General features: G+C 47.9%; 1 long non-coding RNA gene across 2 annotated transcripts; it reads right to left on the reverse strand.

Moving 5' to 3' along the window:
* Positions 1-276: 276 nt before the first annotated feature.
* Positions 277-15,400, reverse strand: LOC101904460 (uncharacterized). Of its 2 annotated transcripts, XR_813598.4 has the most exons (3): positions 14,594-15,388; positions 13,808-13,886; positions 277-9,251 (listed from the first exon to the last, which is right to left on the reverse strand). It is a non-coding gene; the product is annotated as an uncharacterized lncRNA (long non-coding RNA). The 2 variants fall into 2 exon arrangements; XR_009491904.1 differs by lacking the exon at positions 13,808-13,886 and having other exon boundaries at positions 14,594-15,400.
* Between the last annotated feature and the right edge of the window lie 4,150 nt (positions 15,401-19,550).

Here is a 19,550-nt window from a genome sequence, read left to right on the forward strand (position 1 = left end):
CTGACAGATGATACTCCTCCCTCCTCCCCCCCACCCCACACAGGAGCAGGCGCGCACACACACACAGACACACACACACACACACCCCTATTTTAATCTTGGCCTGAGGCTGACAAGCCCCAGATTAGTGCTCAGTGACAACTCTGGCTTTATCAGCCCCCTTAGGGGTATTTGCATGTTGGTAGAGACAGGAAAACACTTCGCATTTCAAAAGAGTGAAATGGTAGGATTACCAGACCTCGTTCCAACACTCATTTCATTCACTGAGGACGTGAATACATGTCTTCTAACAACTTTATTTCATTACAAAAAAAATGACATGTGTTTAGAAAAGAGCAAACAATTCAGAGATGAATAGAAGTAAATCCAACAGACTCTTAAATCTTCTTCCCCCTCTAGTCTCCCTTCCATACCCCACTTGCAGTGCTGACAGCTGATGTATATCACTCCATGTCGCTTGTTATGGTTTAGTCACTAAGTCAGGGCCAGCACAGGGGCATGTGCCAAGGCCTGGGCGGCTGCTTTGCGACCCCATGGACTGTAGCCCGCCAGGCTTATCTGTCTGTGGGATTTCCCAGGCAAGAATACTGGAGTGGGTTGCCGTTTCCTTCTCTAGAGGATTTTCCCAACCCAGGGGTCAAAGCTGCGTCTCCTGCATTGGCAGGTGGATTCTGTGCCACTGAGTCACCAGGGAAGTGCCACATCTCTTGTTAGGCTCCTAGAAATATATATATATTCACCTACTGGAGTGAGAAAAAAAAAAGATGTTTTTAAAAAAATCATACGTATTTCCCTGCCTAACATTTTCACTGAATGCGTCATAGCCATCTTTCCAAATGAATAAAAGGAAAAAGAAATTACTGTCATACACACTTAATTCAACACTGCAGACGTACCATAGTTTATTTGGTCTTTCCCCTGTTAATGTGTATTAGTTTTGTAGGAGTTTTCCAGTTTCCTCTCAACAGTTCAGCCAATGTAGCAGTAATCATCCATGATCATGTAAACTGAAGGTTTTCATTTCCACTGGTTAGAGACCCAGACGCGCAATTTCTAGTCAAAGCGAAAGTACTACCTGCACGCTTATTTGGTGCTGGTCTTGGTGCTAAGTCGCTCAGTCATGTCTGACTCTTTGTGACCCCATGGACCGTAGCCCACCAGGCTCCTCTGTCCATGGGGTTCTCCAGGCAAGAACGCTGGAGTGGGCTGCCACACCCTCCTCCAGGGCATCCTCCTGACCTGGGGACTGAACCCACAGCTCTCATATCTCCTGCATTGATAGGTGGGTTCTGTACCACTAGCGCTACCTGGGAAATTGAGGAGTCAGAAATTTGTCAACTACAAAGCAACAACCTTCTAGAAAGCCTGGAGATTTGGCTGGGCTGGGGGCTGGGAGTGGGGTTGGCCTGGTCCTCATCTACTAAATACAAACACTGCTATGAATTATCTCAAGTCCTCCCCTTAATCCTAGATTGGGGAATTAAGACTAAGAAATACCCATCACACAGATGTGGAAACTGAGGCTCAGAGAGAATAAAGCACTTGCTCAAATTGGGAGATTCTGAGATCTCAGCCCAGCTCCAAAGAGCCAAAGGGCTGTTACCCGCTCACAGCTGCCACTGTAGTTTGAACCATAAGCAGAAGATATCTGGTGCAGGAAGACCTGGAAGATTCCAAAAGTGAAAGGTGTGTGCTGTTGGGGCAGTGGGGCGGGCTCTGAGGGCCATCTTTCTGAGCAAGTGATGTTATTAATTGTCTCTGTCTTTCCTTTCCCTGTTTCCGATTCATCAGCCTACTGGCTAAGCATCACTTTTGATGAAAGGCTGAAGAGATCCAGCAATCTGAAACACCTCAAGGTGCTGGTGTGGCCTCTTTTCCTTTTCTTATTTATGCAGGCTGGGGGAAAGCTGATGCTTTGTGGATGACCTGTGGGCTCCACCGCGTTGAGCTGGCAGGAAGGACCCTCAGGTGTCAGGGGGACTCGACTGTCCTGAGTGCAGTCATTTCGCAATCTAGGAAAGCCCGAGGAAGGAAAGCACTTCAGCAGGTCTGGGCGGTGGGGCCTGGAAAGAGTCATTCAAATAGCTATTTTGAATATTGATGACACTGAGACGGACAGATAAGAGACAAAATAACATGAAGAGACACCAACAACAGAGATCATCTGATTGACCAGAGCTAGTCAAACGTTTATGAGGTCACCACAGGGATCATTCAAATGGACTATTTGAATCTTATTTGACTATGGGATGGAGTCAGTGTGGTCAGAGGCTCACCCCACAGCGACAGAGACAGCATGCAGGAGTTGTCCTCAGTAATGATTGATGGCTGTACTGCACACTCGGGTTCCCAGAGCCTCCTTCTCATGGAATCCTTGCAAATTTCCAGTGAGGCTACAGGCAGGAGAACCATTTTTCATACAAAGAAACTGAGATGGGAAAATCCAAGGGCAGTGGGAAGCAGAGCTGGACGGGCCGGCTTCCAGGAAGCTGGAGGCGTCTGAAGGTGGATTGCCAGACTCAGAACCTTCTTCCACTCCCGACCCCCTTCCTGCCAAGATGCACAGGGTTCAAGTCCAGAGCCACATGGCCTCTGGTCTGATCAGGGGGATGAGCCATCTCTGGCAGAGGCCAGGGTGGAGAAGAGAACAAAAGGCTTAGCTCTCCTATATCGTCAAAAGTTTTTTAAAAAAATCTTAAGTGTCTCAGTGTTTGATATATGCCAGGGCCCACAGTGCAGGCTCCAAGGCAAGAATCCTTCTTGATGGCTACGAACATCCTGGCTCCTTTCCTTGATCCTGGGCTGGACACAAACTTACTGCTTCTCCAACACATGCCCAGTTACCTGCAGAGTAAAAGGGGTCCTGCTTTAGAAGCAGGCAGCCCTGAGTTCTGATCCTGCCTCAGGCACTGACTGCTGTGTGCCCTGGGCATGGCACTTCACCTCTCTGAACCTCCGTCTGGGTCATCCTGTATAAAGAACAAAGGTAATACCGCGAAGGGGGAAATACTTAGAAAGATATCCCAGAGCACTTAGGGCCTGGCAAGGGGTGAGCCATAAACAGCTGTATTCATCCTCTGTGGTCCTTCCATGAGGTTTTCCCGTTGCCAGCACCGAGCAAGGGCTGTCAGATGTGAGCCCACACACAGATACTCTGGACAACGGCCAAAAGAGCAGACCCTCTGACTCAGGTCCCTAAGGAGCCTGGCCCTTAGGGGACCCTAGAACTACACAGTGGTGGCAAGTGGTTTAAGCAGAGGCCAGAGGGGCCTAAGTACAGTCCTGAGAAACGCCTGGGCTCAGTGTGGTCCCTGGTGGCTTGGGAAAGGCCCGTCCCGATGGACTCCAGCTTGATGCATCCTGAACACCCCTGCTCTCTGGCTCTCCCCCTCCTCAGACTGTACTTGCCTCCCTCACTCCTGGGGGCTGAGTACGCCACATTTAACCCCCTGACTAGCTAGGAGGGGAGACTGCAGGAGGCCAAGCATGCTAAGTCAGCCCCCTTCTGCGTCCCCCTCTCTCAAAGCCTGCCTCCAGCTCCCAGCACAGCAGTGTGGGCCTTGGCATGTCAGCCCCCTTCTCAGGCTCCCCTGGGTAGCCTCTGATGTGCGTGTCCCCTAGCTTTGCAAGTACAGTCTAGTTTTGCATCCTATCCAAGGTTTCCGCGGCTCCTGCTGCCCCCTTGAGGCCAGTTCCTGTAGGTTTGCTGGGCCAGGACCACAGTTTGAAGAGGTTGGGCAAAGTCAGCCAGGGACACAGAGCCCCCCAAAGAGCGAGGGAGGTCCATAAGGTGGTTTTGCTCCAGCCCGTGGCATCACTCACCAACTGGATACCCAGAGCCCAGCCAGATGGCAACAGAGTATAAGAGAAATGATCTCAATCTTGGGGTGGCTCTGTACTCACCTTGACCTCCCTATCTGTAAAATGGAAGTAATGATGACGGTACCCCCACATGGCCTTTGAGAGAACAAGATAATCACTTGGCCAGAAGGAGATAATAATGATTATGAATATGGCTAAATTTTCTATCCTGCTCCCCATCATTTCAATGTAGCCTCCACCATCACCTCTGCATTTGTGTCCTCATTCTTCTGTTTCATGCTTTCTTGGTTCTCTGCTGGCTTGACCTGATCCACATGTCAACTTCTCCAGGTCATCCCAGCACAGGGTGCATCCACGTCTTTGCAAAGAGCAGGCATGCCTCTCCCCAGATTGTGAAGTGGGGGAGGAGGGGGATGGTTGCTAACCCACAGAGGGCTGCTCCAGACCTTGGCCAGTACAAGAGACAACCAGGGTAGAGCTACAACCCGGTCTTACCCAGACTCTGGGTGAGTCAGAAATAGAATATTTCAGGTTCATGGCCAAGGGAGATTCTTAGAGCTGTGCTTGCCAAATAGTAAGAATGGCAGCTCTCAGTTGTAAGTACCTACTGTTTTTCAGGCATTCTTCTCTCACTGAATCATCTGAAGTAACACCGAGGTAGGTTTTACTGCTCCCATTTTACAGGTGGGAACACCAAGGCTTGAAGAAATGATAAGCGTTGCTCAAGTTCACACAGCTGTGACATGGAAAAATCTTTTTGGCACCACTGTCTGCCTGGCTCACAAACTCCCGCATCCTTGCCCTCGTGGGTCATGTGGCCCCACCTGCCCCACTGTGAGAGTCCTGTGTCCTGCGGGGAGAACAGTCACCGTGCTCAAGGCTGGGGGGTCCGGGTGCCTCAGTCCAGGCTGCCCTGGGTGGGCGGGGTCCTCTCGGATCTTCCAGCACCCCTACAGCTCCTCAGCCGCCCCAGCTCCCAGAAGGGCTTCCCGGATGGAGGAGGCCCAGTGTGTTAGGGCCCTCAGAGGCAGTCAGGGTCCTAGATTCAGCATGCCTGGGTGCTCACTCTCCTGGCCTCAGTAAGGTGTACAGGCTAATGGGGGATGCTTCCCAGCACAGCCCAGGGGCTCAGATTTCCTGTGTCCACCACTTCCTAGCAGCATGGCCTTGCTGAACACCAGTGCCTGCACGTGGGAACCGGGGATCATAAGGGTACTGACCTCAAGGGTTGGCAGGAGGATCTGCTGAGCTAAGACCGTCAGGTGTGTCTCCAGCATAGCCTGACAGGGGGTAGGCACCCCTCGGGGCAGCTGTCATCAGAAGGGTCAATTCACTGACCATCTCATATCAATCTGAAGCTTTTGTCTTTGCATAAGATAAAATGGAAAAAAAGTAACGTGATGGGTTAATAAAGATAACTTTATAGCTAGCCAAAGTTCTTCAAAACAAAGCCTGTGTGAGGCCAAATAGTAAAAGAGTCTTTTCTTGTGAAAAGGGAATTTCTGGGGACTTCCCTGGTGGTCCAGTGGTTGAGACCCTGCACTTTCGATGCCGGGGTGCATGGATCTGATCCCTGGTTAGGGAGCTAAGACGCCACATGTCATGGGGTGCAGCTGAGAAAACGCAGGAATTGCAACTCTGGAGTGCCTGAGTCTGTCTTTTTTAGGGAACACTTATAATTATTTATTTTTAATTGGAGGATTTTTTCTTTACACTGTTGAGCTGGTTTCTGCTGGACAAAGGGTGCATCAGCTATCAGTATACATATATTTTCTCCTCTTGCACCTCCCCCGACCCAGGACTTGAATCTTAACGCAGAAGATAGGGTCTTTCAGGAATGGCTGTTCTGAAATTTGCCCTTGACTCTGCCAGAGGTCACAGGAGAGGGACAGGGCATTGTCCTATTTTAAAAGAATCTCTGCTGACTGGTTTCCAGAATTCTGCTCTTTACTTTGAACTCCGCAGACTGGGGACAGGTGACTTGGAAACAACTTTGTTCCTAATTCTCTATTTCCTTGTTTCTGCAACACTCTCGCCGTGGGCAGGCTGCATCCGTGAAAGCTCTAATCTGGAAATAGGCAGGGCTGAGTAAAAGTTTCCACTCGTAGCCAGCCAGCTGTGCCACTCTGGGCAAGTCAGATCACCTCTGTGGACCCCCTCCTCTTCATCAGTAAAATGAGGTCGTTGAACTAGGTGGTAAGTAACTGGCATCTTGGAATTCTCGACTTTCTTTTCAGTAAATATTAAGCCATTACCTCCTCTTCCTAGTCACAAAGAATTCAAACATATCTGGATTATCTTTGCCCAATGCAGGGCCCATCACGGTGGACAGGACCTAGCGTTCTAGACCAAGATGGCAATTAACCGAAGGAATGCTGCGGGCTGCACGCCACTGACCCTGCTTCTCCACCTTACAACGCAGTCTCACGCCTCCATCATAGGGCTGCTGGCAGTGGCCGTGCGCACACACCTTCCAACACGTAGTAGGCCCTCAGGAGCCTTCTGCTGAGTGACACGGCCCATGTAGAGCCCTCAGGAGCCTTCTGCTGAATGACACGGCCCATGTAGAGCTGGTTGGAATGGAAATACTGGCTCACAAAATGGAATGCTGCTCCTGCTGCCCCAGCAAGTTGGGGGCATGTTTGTCCCCATCAAACATCCACCAAAACATGCTTCATAGCACCAGCCAGCAGAACTGGAGGAAGAAGGTCTATTCTTTTCTGTGATGGGCTTGGAAATAGGTAAAGATTTCAGCCTATTGATTGATGTAAAAACACTGGTTTGTACCCAAAATATAGTTGAATCTTTTACCCAGGAAGAGGATTTTCAGAGAAGCCAGTTGTCTTCTTAAAAAAAAAAAACCACATTATTTTTCAATGCTGAAAATTGAGGTAGGCCCTTAATCAAGTCTTTTAGCACCTTCAAATCCAAGAAGGTTCAAGATAGAAGGCACCTTGGAGAACTCAAGCTCAACCCCTCATCTGATTAGTAAAGAAACTGAAGATCCAGAGGAAGAGAGGGAGTCTTAGCTAAAGCAGGCAGTTGTTAATCTGAGATGGGGTGATAATTTCAACCCATGAGCAGACTAACTGCCGCTGTACAGGCCGTATTTCTGCTTTGTACAGCACATTCATGCCCAAGTGCCCACTTGATGGCCCTGTGAGGTGGATATCATTATCTCTGTTTTTTTTTTTTTATTTTATTTTATTTTTAAACTTTACATAATTGTATTAGTTTTGCCAAATATCAAAATGAATCCATCACAGGTATACATGCGCTCCCCATCCTGAACCCTCCTCCCTCCTCCCTCCCCATACCATCCCTCTGGGTCTTCCCAGTGCATTAGCCCCAAGCATCCAGTATCGTGCATTGAACCTGGACTGGCATCTCGTTTCATACATGATATTTTACCTGTTTCAATGCCATTCTCCCAAATCTTCCCACCCTCTCCCTCTCCCACAGAGTCCATAAGACTGTTCCATACATCAGCATCACTTTTGCTGTCTTGTACACAGGGTATGTCTGTTTTTTTGTTTTGAGGGGTTTTCTTTGTTTTTTGTTTGATTGGTTTTTTTATGCTGCACTTTGCAGTGAGTGAGATTAAAGTTTCCTGACCAGAGATTGAACCCAGGCCCCTTTCACTGGGAGCACACGTCTTAACCACTGGACCAGCCAGGGAAGTCCCAGTGCCTTTGTCTGACAAATGAGGAAATTAAATTTCACGGTTTTGGAAGGATCTGCCCATGGTCACCCGGCCACGTCTCCTAACGCCCGTGTCTGAACCAGAATGTCTCGCCATGGCTGTGTGAGGTGTTGGACTGGTTCTGAAGGGAGGCAGACGTGCCAGGGCCCTCTGGGCTCTCTCTCCCAGCCTGTGGGAGTTGAGGCGGGGGCTTTGAGTATCAGGGCAGCTGGCGAGTGTGCGTGCAGAGTGCTCACTCCCGCACCCTGGGTCAGGAAAGATAGACTGGGCCACTCTCGAGGGCTGTCTGTGTGCACAGGCTCCCACCAAGCATCAGAGGCGTCAGAGAATGCTGTCTCTGGCTTATCTGAAGAGATGGAGGTAATGCCCATGAACCGATTGGAAAGAGTATCATTCATAAACAAAAAAAGAGCAAATTACTGACACACACAACAGGGAAGACGCTCAGAGGAGAGTCACAGTATGTTGAGTAGATGAAGCCAGGTTCAAAAGAATTCTGTATGATTCCATTTATATGAAATTCTGGAAAAGACTAATTCATAGAGACCTGGGGCAGAGTGGATGAATGGGATAGGAAGAATGAGGTGCGGTGAGATACAATTAGGTTTACATAGCTCTCTTAAAAGACAGTTGACCAGAGGGGCAGGGAGAAACGACCAGTATTAAGCCTCTCCCAAGGAGCTAACTGGGCTTCCCTGACAGCTCAGCTGGTAAAGAATCTGCTTGCAATGCAGGAGACCCCGTTTTGATTCCTGGGTTCAGGAAGACCTCCTGGAGAAAGGATAGGCAAGCCACTCCATTATTCTTGGGCTTCCCTGGTGGCTCAGATGGTAAAGAATCCGCCTGCAATGCAGGTGACCTGAGTTTAATCCCTGGGTTGGAAAGATCCCCTGGAGGAGGGCGTGGCAACCCACTCCAGTCTTCTTGCCTGGAGAATCCCCATGGACAGAGGATCCTGGTGGGCTACGGTCCATGGGATGGCAAGAGTTGGACATGACTGAGTGACTAACCACAGCACAGTACAGCAAGGAGCTAACCAGTTTTGGAATGAATCAAAGTCCATAGACAGAATTTTCCCTGCACTTTGATTTTCCTCACGCCTCTTGCTCAACCTCCAGTGCTTTCCTCTTGGCTCCCCAGACTTCTGACCTTGGCTTGAGGGCAGTATGCCTACACCTCTTGGCTTTCATTGCAGAGGTCCTTGAGACACTTCCAGATCCCACTACCCACCCACCCCACCCCATGCGTCCTTACCCTCTTCCCTCCAGCCAGAGCAAGCTGGCATCCTCTGTCACCCTCAGAGGAACCCTGTACCAAGAGACACGAACTGCAAAACGGTTGAAGCTGCAAGATACAGCACAAAGAGGGGAGTCTACCTTCCTCTGATGTTCCTTCAAACAGATTCATTTCTCCTTTGATGTTCTCATGAAAATTCAGATTTTTCTTCTTGACAAGACCATACGGTGAAGTTTACAAGAAACTCAGATTGAGCTTAGAAGGGGAATGCAGAGGCTAGTTGGAATAAGACCATTGGCTTTGAGATGAGATAAATGTGAGTTCAAATACCACATTCACGAGAGCCTGATTTTCAAATAGCAGGCTTGGCACACCAGCCGAAGTGATGATGAGTCGTGCTGAGGATGGGATGTTGGCAAAGTACCTTGCTCAGCCCTTCTTGTGTAGGCTTCATTTAAGCTTCACAACAACCCCATGTGGTAGGTTATGTCTGTAGGAGAGGAAAGTCAGGTTCAGACCCAACGTGACTGCGAGATGAAGGTGAGTTCCTCCCCAAAGGAGGAGGTGGCGTTAAAGTTGGAGCTCCCGCCCCTCTGCCACTCTGTTGTGTAATTATGATTATTTCTCCCGATGGCCTGACTGCTAGGAAATCACTTTGCATCTTGTATCAGGAAGGGTCTTATCTCCTCAACTGGACTGCCATCTATGTGATTAAAGGATTTATATCTCCTTCACCTCTGTATGATCAACCCCTCCCCTATGCACATTGGAGGATATCATGAAATAGTGACTGAGACACTTGGATAGGCTTTGGAGAGAATTTTCCGACAGCCTATCTTTTCCTCTCCACTCATTAAAAAAAAAAAAAAAACAAGGTCATCTTAAATATGAATGTTCCATTATAAAAGTAAACATAGCAAATGCAGACAATTCAGAAAACTATAAAAATAGGGAGAAAAAATAAATTTTGATCTAACCACCCAAAGATATGTTTAGACAAATGATGTTTTATCTTATTTCCTTCCAGTCTCCCAGTGCAGAGATTTTTACTATCACACTTTATCAAAGAGACTACTCTTTATAAATGGTTTTTTATGATAAAAAAGTACATTTGCACATTGCAAGAGGGAAAAAAAAACATGAAAAATGATACAAATTACTCAAAAGATCACAACCAAGAGATAGTTAATATTAACTCTTTGACATATTCTGACTTCTTTCTCTGCATTTCCTTCTGAGGACTCCAAATTGCAGGATGAGGGGGGCAGCCTTGGCTGAGGTTCAGATCAGTTGAAGAACCTGTCTATGACCCATGAAACCAGACTGAAGAAGATAGAGGTATTTGTCCCTTGTTTTAATTTAACATTGAATGTGGAAAGTACCAGGTTTCTTATTTATTCTTAATAATTAAATGACATTCTATTGTATGGCTGAACCCCAAATCACTTGACCAGTTCTGAGTGACTGGCCGTGTTGGGGGTTTACAGGATATTTGTAAGCGGCAGTGAGGTGCCATCTCCACCGTCACCTCTGCTAGCAGGCTCTCTGGTCACTGAGGAGGAGGTAGCTGGGGCAGTGCACTCCTGGACTTCAAAGGCTGAGTTTCACCCACGTTCCACTCTTGTTCTTTTTGGTATAAGCCTGAGCTGCCCATGGATCTGAGAGAGCCAGTGAATTTGATTCATCCGGAGGAGTAGGTTTCTGATAAGGAAACTTTGTGGGTTCCCCTAGAAACCTCCTGCAATTTTTCTAGACTGGCAGCTTCTAATTGGCCTTGCAGATGGATGCACAGGGGTGGAGAGGGCACAGAAGTAGAAAAGGAACTTTTAAAAATGAATATGTGCATCCAAAAATCAGTCAACACTTCAGAGGAAGCAAAGGAAAAAGACAACGAAAAATAGTCTCTCTCTCACACCCAGATCCCCATTCCCGCTCCAGAGGCAGCTATTGTCCATGGTTTCTTATGTGTCCTTCAGAAGCGGTCTACACTTACATGATCGTTTCTCTGTCTTTCCACCAATCTATTCACTTGTCTGGGCTTCCCTGTGGCTCAGTGGGTAAAGAATCCTCCTGCGATGCAGGAGACACAGGTTCGATCCCTAGGCCAGGAAGATCCCCTGGAGGAGGGCCTGGCAACCCACTCCAGTATTCTTCCCTGGAGAATCCCATGGACAGAGGAGCCTGGTGGGCTGTAGTCCATGGGGTCACAGAGAGCAGGGCACAATTGGAGTGACTGAGCACCCATCCACTTGTCCAGCCATCTCTTTTCTGTTTGTATCTGTATAGCTAACTACTTATCCATTCATCCATATAAAAAATCAGGGATCTTTAAATGAATGTTTATCATAAATAGAGCAGTTTAGAATGGACTTTAAGGGGAAGAATCCTGGGCCCCCAACCCAGCCACCCATCTGCTTTGTTACAGTAGCCAAGATACCTTATTTCTCTCTGCTTCTGTTTCCTCATGTATGAGTCCCCTAATGCCTCCCAAGGGGGCTGTGAATGTGCCTGGGGACATGGGGAGGGGCAGGTCAGTGGGATGGTGAGTGAAGGTTTTGCTCTCCCAAGACCCGCAGGCCGGAAGGACAGCAGAGAGGTCTTCCCCCCAGATGAGGGCACAGGAGAGGAAAATGTGGAAGCAGGGTATTGGGAGTCCACCCTTGGGCACGGGCTGGTCACACTGGCATCCTCGCCCATGTAAGGGGACAGCACGATCTTTTATAAACATTACCTCACCTGCTTTGCGGGAGATAAGGTGTTTGCTAAACTTTGTGGGATGAGCGGGCCCTTCCGCGTGACCACCACCAGGCCAGCTGCCTGCTCAGACCAGCTGCGGGGGCCTCCAGTCCAACTAGCCCCAAATACAGGAACCAGTGAATGGCGCTGGGTCTATTTAGTGTAAATAGAGGCAACTGCTCTTGAGATAAAGGACACAGAGGTCACAGCTGGGAGAGGGGCAGTGGCCAGCTCATGAGCCAGTGTCTGTGAAAACATTTGCAGTATGGGGTTCAAGGCTCTGATGTGGTACTAGCTCCCTCTGGGGTGACCTCTGAGATTGGGGTATGCATCAGGGCCTCTGAGTGGTGTAACCACGTGGAGGGTGCCCCCTGGAGTTGTTCGGCGGGGCAGCCCTTGGTCCTCGACAACTTGGAAAGTCTAGTCACCTGAGAAGTCCTCCACTGTCCCGGCTGGCCCTGGGCCCATCCGCAACTGGCTTTCGCATTCCGTGCTGCTTCCTAAATCCAACTCTTAATTATGATTACACAGCTTTAGTACGTAGAGTTGATGTTAGGTAATGGCCGTGATTAAGAATGAATTTCAATTAAGCTGCATTCAGAGTCTGCCTCCAATTGCTAAAGATTTGCAGCCTGAGAAGGGGAAAACCTGCCTGTGCACAAAATTTGACCTTCCTGCTGCTGATCCATCTTGGCCAGATGGGTCTGCTTGATTTTCTGGCCTCAAGAGCACATTTCCTCACCACACTATGCGTGTGTGCTAAGTCACTTCAGTCGTGTCTGACTCTGTGCGACCCTATGGACTGTAGCCCACCAGACTCCTCTGTCCATGGGATTCTCCAGCAAGAATACTGGAGTGGGTTGCCATGCCCTCCTCCAGGGGATCTTCCTGACCCAGGGATTGAACCCACGTCTCTTACATCTCCTGCATTGGTAGGCAGGTTCTTTACCACTAGCGCCTCCTAGGAAGCACTTCCTCACCACACTGCTGCTGCTGCTGCTGCTAAGTTGCTTCAGTCGTGTCCGACTCTGTGCGACCCCATAGACAGCAGCCCACCAGGCTGCTCTGTCTCTGGGCTTCTCCAGGCAGGAACACTGGAGTGGGTTGCCATTTCCTCACCACACTACATGGGATATAAACTACATTTCCACCTTCCCTCCCACCCAGCCACATACTCAGAACCTGGGCAACAAGGAAACAGAAGAAAATCACCCTGGAAGTAGGGAAACCGCACTTCCGAAGGTTCAGCCCAAGGGCCAGCACCCACCTCCCGGGTGAATGCCACCTGCATCGCCCATTCTACTTTAGGAAACAAAGCCCTCTTGCCATTCTCCAACTCTATGATACCCACTCTACAGACAGGAAAAACAAGGTTCTCAAAGGCTAAGACTCGCGGCTAGTGGGAGTAAAGGGAAGACTGGAAATCAGATCTGATCTCAATGCTGTGCCCTCTCCAGTTAGAACACATCCTTTCAGTAAAGGGCAAACGTCTATGCATCTAGGAGAAACCAACCTCCTTTAATTTCCAATCGGGCCACGTAAACCAGTGTATCCAGTACTTTAGGGTTCATGTGCCGTGTGGGTGAGTTCTGCCACATCCAGGAACACAATCGTGTACCTAACCATCCAGCAAAAGCTATCACAAAAATGCAATAATAAGAAATGAAACAAAGTTATTAAATTCAAACCAGAAACGGTTACCTTCTAAAAGTCTAAGACTCAGACTTGGGCTTCGTCTAAAAGAGAGGTGAGAGAAATGTTCATGACACAAACGTGAAACTGGGACTTTGTCCTTGAGGTCATCAGAAGGCTTGAAAACGAGTAGGAAAGAAAATCGTTGTGTTGCAATGTGATTCAATATGATTTAAAATCCTATGCCAGTGCCGCCTATGATAGGCTCACGAGCCCAGCGTGAGAGGGTGCTTTCCAAGACACCGATCTAGGCCTCTAGCACATGGTTCCAGACTGTGCCTCAGAGCAACGCTGCCCTTCAGCTGCTCCATGGGTGACAAAATCCTGCCCAGAATTCAGCTCTCCTACCCCGAGCCCTGACCCAAGGATGAGGTGCGGACATTCCTTTGGTGTTTCAAGTGCAAACACAATGAAATCCAAACGCTTTCCAGGCCAGCTGGCGGGGTGAGTCCAGCTGCCGACGAGCCTTCACCTCTGTGTTGAATGTCATCACCAGCCCAGCGCCTTTCATGATACTAAGGTTCCTGCTTTACTAAGTCACTCACTGAAAAGCTAAACTCTAAAAACATTTTGATTTTTCTAGAAGGAAATGGTAAGTGAAAAACGGGATTCAATTACCTTGAAAATAAAAGCGGCAATTTCACTCACCAATGCCATACTTAGAAGTTCAACTTGAAAACAGCCATTCAGATGAATTCTGGGCCAATTAAAAGGGGGGAGAAAAAGGAAATTTTTTTTTAATCCTCTCATCTAATCCTTCTGACTGAGTGAATCTTCCTTAGACTCAAAAAAAGGTAGATGGACTTGAAACACAATTAATTAAGCACTCTAATAATTCAAGCCACAGAACTTCTCCTTTAAAAGTTGGGTATGTAGAGGACCCATTTGCTTAACGTAACCAGTCTAGTGACCCAAAAACCCAAAACCAGAAGAGTGCTCTTCTGAATGGAACTGAAGGACTCCTTGCTCTTTTCCAAGGGATTTGGGGTGAAGTTACAACCAAACCCTTTAACAGAGTCAAAGACTTTTAGGTAAACCTGGCCAATATATTCCCATTTCCTACACCTGGAAACTTCACCAGAAAAGAAGAAGACAGTCTTGTTAGAAGTAGAAAACAATATGGAAATTAACTTATGCCAGACAACCAAACAGACATAATTAACCAAACAGAACCAAACAGACGTAAGTAGTGGTTTACTACTCCTCATTCTTTCTTTGTATTTTTATGCCTGGCATCGGAGTGATGGTTTCTGAAGCCATACTTAGCATATCTTCTCCTGTCATGAATAGCAAAGCTGGAGCCTCACTGCACAAGGGTTGAATTTCTGCTCTGCAAATTATCAGCTGTGGAACACGGGATCTCAGTTTCTCCATCTATAAAATGGGGATAATTGTAGCACCTACCTCACATCAGATTGTTGTAAGGACTAAATGACAGTGTGCTTAGCACAATGCATGGCACATAGTGCTCGGTGGACAGCTGATGGCTGGTATTAATCCCGGCTCGAGCTTGTGGCAAGGTTTTTCTCAGCAGTTACTGACTTGCCTGTTGGGAGAAGATGGTTCTCTGCTCAGAAGTATTCAGAACACCTGCAGGAAGGTGGTGAGGGACTCCACTCCTCTGAGAGTCTCTGAGATACTTCTCTGTCCTCAATTCAATTTTCTGCCCTCCACATGGGCCAAAGATTGCTGGCCAGAGCCAAAGCAGGCACGGTCACTTTCCTGAGGACCTGACTCATGGCACCATATGCAGCACATGAAGGAGGCTTGTGCTCAGACGGCTCCAGCTTGGAAATCCATTTTGACTGAGGATCCAAAGATAATCCAAAGATTTCGTGTACACATGCCAAGTCCCGTGCGCACGTATGCCTCTCTCCCTCTCTATGCGCATTTATCCTGCACACATCAGGGCAAACACTCGTCCCCACAGGTGACATTCCATGCACGTAGCTGTCCAGCCCTATGATAAAATGCAGTGTTTCTCCCCGAGTGACGCTTAATGTGCCTCAACCTGGGGATTTATACTGAGCAATAAAATCCACAGAATCAAGACATGCAAATAGATTGTCGAATATAATATTATCATTGTCAACATAAAAGATTTTTTATTTACAGCCCCCCAAAAGAAAATACACAGCACTGCCGTTTGTTTCAGGGAATGCAAAAAAGGTTTCAACAACTAACAGGCCATGTTTCTGAGCAAAATATGCCCCGTATATGATGTGGGAACACCTATTGTCAGTGGCCGCGCGCGTCTGCGTCCTTGCAAACAAGCCCGTGGAGTCGAGTTGGAGAAGGTCACTTCCAGCCTCTTTGAGCCACAGGCCACCTGCCTTGCCCACACACGAGCCAAGAAGCAGATTTATTCATCAGGAAAGGGCCTCTGGGGTCGGCCATTCCCGAAGAGCGCATCTCAGGACAAGGTGTCTGAGGAGTCACTGATACGGCTTCCTGAGGAGCGGAAGCGGGATGTGAGAGAGGCTGTGAACAGGGCTGATGCTCTGGGCCAAGGGAGGCTGTAAAGAGGAGATGCCGCAGAGCAGATGGGGGCGTCACTCCATCTTCTCTCTGGAATGCATCTCTAGAAACTTCATCCTCACTTTCCCAAACGCTAAAGATCCTTCCAGCAACCCTTTTGCTGCACACATTATGGACCTCTGAGACCGATACTTTTCTTGGATTTGGTTGAAAAATAAATCCACTATTTTTTTTAAGGATTTGGGTGTCCCGTGAGACCTGGTCACCGTGATAGCTTCATTTCCATCTGAGAAGGAAGGATATACATTTATAAACCTTTCAATAGTAACAATCACCTATTATGTTAGGTGATTCTAGCTGATTCCACCAATGGCCACTTTACAGATGAGAAAACTGAGGTTTGGGAGAAGTAAAGTGCACTATCCACAGTCACCCAACTCGTAAGACGGAGACCCGAGGCACACACACGTAGGTTTGACTCCGGAGGCCACGGTCTTGAACTTGACCCTAACCTGCCTGAGCACCCATGGCCTCAGCCTGTTCTGGGTCACCCAACAAGGGCACATCACCCCATCCTCCCGGGTGAGGTAGGCGTTACGGTTCCAACTCACAGATGAGCAAAGTGAGGATCCAGAGAGGAAAAGCGTCTGTCCAGGTCATATAGATATTATGAAGCTTGAGTAGGATTTGGACTCCAAGCCCTGGTTTCACATCCTGTAGGATAAAATGAGAGACTGGAGGTGTAGTGATTATGCCTTTTCCAGCCCATCACCCTCCCTATCAGTCCTACCCCGTGGGTGAGTTCCATGAGTCTTAGCGATCAAATCAGTGACTCATTTGGCATGCAACAACTCCTAGTTTTTACTTGCAGCTCATTTGGACAAGGAAGGTCTTCATGTTTGAGAAGATGATTCAGTAAAGCCCTCCTGGCCATCCCCAGGGTTTTTGCATCCAGGGTGGCTTGAAGGGGTCATGACAGTCAACTCCAATTAAAGAAGGAGGGAAGGAAACCCCACCTCAGAGAGCAAGCTGATCTCCCAGGGATTACATGCTCTTAACTCAGTCCTGTCTCATCCACCGCAGATCCCCTTTTGACCTTCCACCACACTCTCCAAGGTCATGACAGAGCCCAAAGCGGGTGAGCTCCTTCGGTCTGCCGTCACTGGAGCCCCTCATCCCAGGAGGTCAGAGTGGAGAGGACGCATCCAGTCAGGCAGCAGCAAGCACTGGCGACCATAGAAGTGGGGACACCGTGTCACGGGTTGGGGTGTGGTGGCGGGGGGGAGCACAGACACATTCTCTGATACCTGGGGTGTACATCTTACCAGGGAAACAGATAAACCAGACCAGCCATCAGATGGTGCGAAGTATAAGAAGACAGTGAAACAGGGGGTGTCACACTGCAGAGCTTGGTGGGGGTAAAATGAGATGCCGAGGCCAGGAAAAGCCTCCCTGCGGAGGTGACGCTGACAGAGACCTGCTGGCAGGGGGCCAGCCTGGGGAAGGCCTCGGCCTCCCAGCAGCCCTGGGGAGCGGCTCTGGGCAGCCATCCGTCAGTTTCCACGATGACAGGGAAGTCACAAGGCACCCCAGACTCTCCTTTTAGTCAATAGTGAATCACAGCACCACCGCCCCAAACTCCCAGCACGCCCACCACACCCACAACAGCGGTCTGTTTGAGCAACAGAGAAGAGTGCTCCCAAACACACTCAGAGAAAAACTTCTGCTGGGAGGCGAGGTCTCCAGTTTCTTCTTTCTTTCGCTCTCTTTCTTTCCTTCCTCCTTCCTCTCTCCCTCCCTCCCTTTCTCCCTTCCTTTCTTTCTTTTTTAAGCTTGGCCAAGCCACTATAGCTAACGAAGTCTTAGTTCCCAACAAAGGAGCTGAACCCAGGTCACAGTACTGAAAGCGCCGAACCCTAACCACCAGATCACCAGGGAATTCCCTCCAGTTTCACCTTCAAACAGAGGGCATCTTGGGGATTCGGAGCATCTCACCGGATGCCTCCTGCTATAAGGACCTGGAGTCAACTTCCACAAAGTTAATTTCCATACCTGCCTTTGGAGGATTTTGCATGAAAGGAGTGCTGATAAGGGAAACGGAGGTGGAAGTTTCTATTTGCTGATAGAGGCTAGTTGGCATTTGCAAAGAGAAAAGTTACTGGTGTTAACAGAACACCTTGAGCACCAGCCTTGAGCTGGATACTCCACCTGTGTTGTCTCCTTCAATCCCAGGAGGAAGATATTAAAAGACGCAGTCTTGCAGCCTAGGATATAGAGTCTCTGAGAGGCAAAGCGAATTCTTCAAGGTCACACAGCAAGAAAGTGTCAGAGACAAAAATGATCACACTGTATTACATTAATTACTAATGCATTACTGATTACATTATGTTTATTGCATTAATTGAATATGCTAATCATTTACTAGGTTCCAGGATCCTTGTTAGATGCCCAGGAGCATAGACCATTTCACTGAATTCTCACCACATAGAATTTCCCGTTAAGCTGATGAGAAGATTGAATCTCAGGGCAGAAGAATTGCTTGCCCGGGTCACTCAGCTCCTGAATGAAAAGTTGGGGTTCAAACCCTGTTGTCTCTGACTGACAAATCATCCTCCCCCCTCTTTTTTTTTCAGAGAGGCTTATTTCAAGTGAGGGAAAGATGGAAGTGTTCCATATTAAAAGAGACTAAAGAGATATGACAAACAGATGTAAAGGCTGGAAACTGTACTGAGAGAAAAGTACTATTTTGTGGTTAACTGACAAAATTGAAATGTGGATGGTAGATCAAATAAAATTTCAATCTCGAGTTTACGAGGTTGGTGACTCTGCTATGATCATGTAAGAGAATATCTTCATCCTTAGAAAACACCCAGCATAGTACTCAGTGATGAAAGGCTATGATATATGCAGTTTGTTTATATGGTTCAGAAAAAAAATTATATGTGAGTGCATGTATGTGTGAGTACATGCACATGTGTGTGTGTTCATGCATGCCTACAGACAGAAAAAGCAAATGAGGCAAGATGTTAACAATAGATGAATCTGATAGGTTTATTTACTTGTCTACAAGTTTGAAATTATCTCCAAATATAAAAACAGAGAGAAAGAGAATTGCCAGATGTCACAAAACCTTGTGAGTTTTTCCAGAGTCCTCCTCCATGGATTTTCAACTGTTTTCTGTGTCCTAATTCTTCCCCTCTGTCTGAAATTCCACCATTATTAATTCATTCCTTCAGCTTTACATGTCGAATTTTTAAATTGGAGGAGAAGGAGGAGGAGTAACTTGTTCAGATCTTAAGGAGACTGAACTGGAAATGTTAATGTCGTCACTGTTCAGTCACTAAGTTGTGTCCAACTCTTTGCTACCCCATGGACTGCAGCATGCCAGGCCTCCCTGTCCCTCACTGTCTCCAAGAGTTTGCCCACGGAACTGTTAATAGGAGCCATCATTTGTTGAGTGTTGCATGCCAGGTGTAGTGATAAGCACAAACAGTCCCAAACATCATAAAAGGTAGGTGCTCTTACTCCCTTCATTTTAGAGACCCAGAAACCTAGGAACAGAGATGGTCGCAACTGGCCCCAAGCCCCTCAGCAAGTAAGCAACAAAACTGAGGCTTGAATTGAGACATGTTGGAATCCAAAGCCAAAACTCTTCTCATCTATAAAAGTGCAATCATTCAAATAAGTAAACAGTTTGCTTTAACAGCAGCAGAAGAAACTAGATGGCAATTAATACCCAAGCTTGCATTCTTCTCAAGAGGAAGAGCTGACGTCCTAATCTCTGCTCAGTGTCCTAGGCACTGCTTTTCTGTGCTGAGACTGTAATCTTCATTTTCTGGAGAAGATTGCTAGGAAGGTCTCATGAGTGGTTCCCTGCTACAGG

Source organism: Bos taurus, chromosome 20, assembly GCF_002263795.3.
Source record: "Bos taurus isolate L1 Dominette 01449 registration number 42190680 breed Hereford chromosome 20, ARS-UCD2.0, whole genome shotgun sequence".
In the NCBI taxonomy this organism is placed as follows: Eukaryota; Metazoa; Chordata; class Mammalia; order Artiodactyla; family Bovidae; genus Bos; species Bos taurus.